Here is a 5,354-nt window from a genome sequence, read left to right as displayed (position 1 = left end):
CTTCATTGTCAAAAACTTCTTTCTATCCACTATTTATAGCTGCACACAAGTTTTGTTATGTTCTTTGTAGCTTTTAATTCAGTTTAAGACACTTTGAAACTTAAGATTTTTCTTTTATTTCTATATTATTGTTTTATTTTCTACAATTTTTTGAATTTGCATATCTCTATGGGGAAAACTGTGGTAATTCAATACTTACATATAATATATAATAATAACACTAAAGTAATGCACATTTCTATTTCTTCAACCATAAACACTTTCATGTTTGGAATATTTTACTCTTCCACTCATTTTGTGGGCTTTTTTTAAATTTCATTAATACTGTTGAATTATTCAGGATTTTTAAGTCTTCTTGGTTCAGTTTTGCTAATTCATATGTATCTAGGGATTTCTCCATTTATTTTTTATTTTGTTTTATTGAGAAACAAATATCAATGAGACAGTTACAAAACTGATTAATAGGACAGTTTCAATAATTATACATTGTACATTGTTATTTTCTTAGTGGTTATCCATAGTACAAGATGCAGACATGGTATCGTGTCCAAACACTATTAGTACAAATCTTTCTTCTCATTGAATTAAGTGAAAGTAGCTAAATATCTATCCTAACCATTCTGCATATACAGATGCAAAATTGTCCCTCTTTTGTATTGCCTTTTTTTTTGTTTAGTCCTGTCAGAAATGGGTATTCCATTGGCATCTAAATACTGAAGGTGCATGAATTCAGCAAAACAATCTAACACAGTCTAGCAGTCCTCCTATTCAATATAGTTTTGGAATCATTAGCTAGAGCCATTAGACAAGAGGGAGAAATAAAAGAAATAAAAATAGGTAAAGAAGAAGTTAAATTATTGTTATTTGCAGATGATATGATACTTTACTTGGAAGACCCAAAAAGTCCACCAAGAAGCTACTAGAATTGATACACAAATTCAGTAGCATAGCAGGATACAAAGTCAATACTCAAAAGTCAATAGCATTCCTGTACACAGGTAACAAACACACTGAGAGGGAAATTAGAGAAACAATACCTTTTACAATAGCACTGCGGAAAATGAAATACCTTGGAATTAACCTAACTAAAGAAGTCAAAGATCTCTTCCACTCATTTTGAATTATAAGCTGTTTTGTCCAATGGGTACTTTACTTTGCTAAAGAAAAGAGTTATTCTTCCAGTCTAATATGACTTCTTTCCCACTACCATTCACAGGCTCTTGTAGCAAGAATACCATTGTATTCTTTTATAAGATTGATTTATTTCTATGAATGAGTGAGGGCAGGTGATATTTATTTCTCTCTTATTTTACATAATAAGCTATTTCTCTGTTCATTTACAGCAGCATGAATGGACCTAATTTTTATGTTTTATATATAAGTGAGTCTTCAATTCAAACACTATAATAAATAGAATATGAGATGTCTCTATGCTGAGTTCTAATTTAATTCTATTGTGTTAAAAGAACCTAGCGTACAGGTTCACAAGAAAGTTGGAAGTTTAAGTTGATAAGCTGGATTTTTTTTAGTTTTCTTTCAGTTTATTTATACATGCGCACTTCACAGATTTATATTTTTTAAAGTCTGTATACTTCACAAAACAGTAAAAACTAGCTACAATCTCCTAGCTACACTTTGGGGCATTAACATAGCCCATGATTTTTGCCATAAAAGAGGCAACTGTGCTATTCTGACATTTCTTCAGCTCATGTCGTGTGGCCCAGTCACCTCCTTGTGTAACTTCCACTTGCAGAACTTGGCCCACAAGCCAAGCTCTATCTTGTTTACTTCAGTTTTAGGTTCAGCTCAAAGATGATACTCTAAAGTTTCAGTTTTTCATCTTCATGTCTACTTCAATGGCACAGTGGTGTCTCCTCGTTCCACCATCAAAGAGAGAGAGAAGGATGGTAGGAGAGCCCATGGGGACACTCCTTCTCAGAAGCATCCTGTTTTGGGGTAGAATCTTTCCCTTGGAGACTTTTAGCACTGATCCCAGATTCAGATGTTTTCATAATCAATTGTGTGGCCAAGAATTGCTGTATTTGGGGCTGGTGAGATGGCTCAGTGGTCTAAAACATCAACTTAGAACAAGCTTAACAAAGCACAGGGACAGCAGTTCAATCCCCCAGCACCACATGCCAGCCAGCCCCGCCCCCTAGTGGACTGAGCTGGCCACACACACACACTCACATGCACACACACACACACACACACATAAATAAATAAAAAATTTTAAAAATTAAAAAAAAAAGATTGCTGTATTTGTTCCAAAACATCTCACTGCATCTCTACTGTCATGTGATAAACATCATGTTCAGAGCTATTATACATGACAGCATTCTGAAACATTAGCATAATGTCATGTTGAACTTCATCAGTACTGTGAATCAGCTCATTTTCAATGCTTTTCATAATAGTTGACAAATCCATAGGTCTTTGCACAATGCTGTAGTACAGAGGTGCTATATCATCTTTAACAGGCTGCAGAAAGACATTGGCATATCTATGATTAGTTGCAGCTCTCCATACAAGCATGATGACTTTCATCCAGATTTTTTGAGCCTGAATAGCTTCTTTTTCTTCTGTGTAGAATATCTTTATTAGAAAATTCATAGTGTGGGTTTTATGCATATTGTTAATTTCATCATCATCCTTATCCTCTAGAATGCTTTCATCTAGCTCTTTACATTTATGTTCTGATTTAATTGTTTTTTAAATTGTTTATTCATTTTAGTGAGAAAAAATAGCAATGAAAGTTTCAAAACAGGTTAGCAAAAAAACAGGTTAGTAGGACAGTTACAATAATTAATACATTGCATAGGTAATGCCATATTAATATGCTGAGCTGAAAAGGCTCAAGTCAGGAACTTTTGATAATTGCCATCTCTGATAACCCTCTACTATTATGGACTATTGGAATATATTGGGTTATTTTGCTGAATTCAAGTACCTACAATATTTGAGCTGGCATCAAGTATGAAAAGGTCCTTTAAAGACTTCTCCAAATAGAGCTTCTCTAACACCAATGGAACACCCATCTCTGATAAAAAATAAAAAAGAGGTATATAGATAAAGGACCATTTTGTAGTGAATATATATATACAAAATAGGATAGATATACAGCTACTTTCTCTTAGTTTGATGAGAACAAAGGTTTGTATAAATATAGTTTAGACATAATATCATGTCTACATATTGTCCTCTGAATAACTATTGAATAGCTTTTTCTGTTTTTTTGTTTGTTTGTCTGTTTGTTTGCTTTTTCAGAACTGGGGATTGAACTCAGGCCCTTGTGCTTCCCAAGCAAACGTTTATTCTACTGAGCCATCTCCCCAGCCCCAGCCATCTCCCTGGCCCCAAGCTTCTTGATCTTCACTACAGACAGAAAATTTTGAAGTAGAGCTGCTAGGGATAGTCTGCCAGTGTATGGGACTGCAGTCCAGTGTAGCGTTGTGTATGCTAAAGCCATCATCACTGTCACTCACAGGTAGTTCGTTATCCATTTCTGACAAGTAGCCTTCCCCTTAATCTTCTTCCCTAGATTCTTCTAGGCTGGCTGCATCACTCACTCCATCTTCCTCCTCCTCTATGCCCGGGGCATCCTTCATCTGGCTTCCAAAAATGGTCTCTGATTTTTCTTTCAAAGAGTCTGACATTTCAAACTTGTGCTGCATCTCTGCCTCTAAAGGATCTTCAAGATTGGAGTCATGTGATGGACACAACATGCCTTCAGGAGATGCCTCTGTCTTCACAGCTGTAAATGGCATCTCATCAGTTTTCCCACATTTGTTCCAGCAGTCTCTCAAGTTGCAGCACTTCAGGGTTCCTCATCTAAGTCTTCACCCTTGAGTTCTTGTGGTTCCATACTTGTGGCTGGAACAACTTCATATGCTATTTCAGCCCCTGAAATGCAAGGGTCTGGTTCTGTAGTTCCACCTTGAGTTCAACACCAGACTCCCTGATGTCCACCAAGTCATGGATTCCTTTGTTTTCTGTTTCCTCAGAGTCCAATGTCTCTTGATTGACTGTCATCTCTGGTGTCGGGAGAAGTACTGGCTTGTCCCAGTCCTGCTGGATTGGGTGCTTCTAGGGACCAGGCAGGAATAGGATGTCATCATTGTCTTTACAGAATGACAGTGCTACTTCCACAACTGCCACATGCAACACTTCAGGAACATCATCTACCTTATCCTCAATGATGGCAATGATGTCTCCAACAGTCTCAAAGTCCAGCTCTTCACCTGTATAAGACACAGTAATGTCACATTCTTAGCCAGATTTAAGGCTTCCTTCCCATCTACACTAGGAGCCTTTGATCCTCCAGAGGTCTTCCTCTGATTGGAAACAATCTGCTTTGATAGAATTAATTATCATGGAGATTTCACTGCTATCCATGGAAACAATCACAGCATGTGGATCTCCCACAGCTTCCATAGGAACACAGGTATTAGGCTGACTCCCTGGAGCTTCACTTTTAGGAGTGGAGACAGCAATATCAGAGGATGGTGCTGGCAGTGCAGGCATCATGACAATGGTAGTTTGGGATTTACACTCTACAGAGCATGGCACAAGTTTAACTGGAGGCTCACTGGCAACAGTAGTGAAGGAAAGAAGAGGTAAGGTAAATTGTGTAGGACAAGCTTCTAAAAGACGGGGAAGAGTTGGAGCACCTGAGACAGAAGTGGAGGCTGCAACAGGATTGGGCATTTGCTGTATCTCCCCAGCATGAATCATGTGAAGGACCCCACCTACCTCCAGAAGGACACCTGTACTATTCAAATGGCTGGAAGCCACCGCCATTTCACTCTCATTGACCAGTCTGGGGCTGGTAGGCAGGAGGCTGCCTTTCTTCAAGAGCTCTGATAGCAGAGGAGAGGAAGGTGGAGTTGCTTTCTGTCCAAGTATCTTTTTCTGGGGTGAATCACCTGTTATTGGAGTCATGGGGGCTTCTAAGAGTGTAGAGCCTGGAGGAAGGCTGTCAATAATCCCAGGAAATGAGGTGACTGGGGTATTCATCAAAGTTGCAGCCATTACCCCAGAGTCAGTCACTTCCATAGTGGTTGTAGTCAGGTCCCCAAAGGGATATTCACCTCCTGGGGAGACAGAATCTATTGGACAGTGAACCATCACAATGGGTGACTTCCAATGGGGCATGTGTACTGCCTGATAAGCTTGTTACACAGCATCTGTGACCTACCTTTTTACTTCAGCCTCTTCTTCCTCTTATTTATTTTTCATTGCAATGTCACCACAAAGCTCATCCAGTCTTTTATCCATGTGTCCTGCTTGAATTAATTCTGCATCTCTTTTAAATCGTGTGTATGTCTCCTGGATTTCCTTTATTACTTTCCTTA

At 38.3% G+C, this 5,354-nt stretch overlaps 1 pseudogene; it reads right to left on the bottom strand.

Annotated features, from left to right (window-relative positions):
• Window positions 1-1,828: 1,828 nt before the first annotated feature.
• LOC101565654 overlaps window positions 1,829-5,354 on the bottom strand; it is a 5,212-nt pseudogene continuing 1,686 nt past the window's right edge.

Source organism: Octodon degus, unplaced genomic scaffold, assembly GCF_000260255.1.
Source record: "Octodon degus isolate 3935 unplaced genomic scaffold, OctDeg1.0 scaffold00093, whole genome shotgun sequence".
Lineage (NCBI taxonomy): Eukaryota > Metazoa > Chordata > Mammalia > Rodentia > Octodontidae > Octodon > Octodon degus.
The sequence above is the reverse complement of the archived record's forward strand: the minus strand, read 5'-3'. Positions and strand labels throughout refer to the sequence as shown.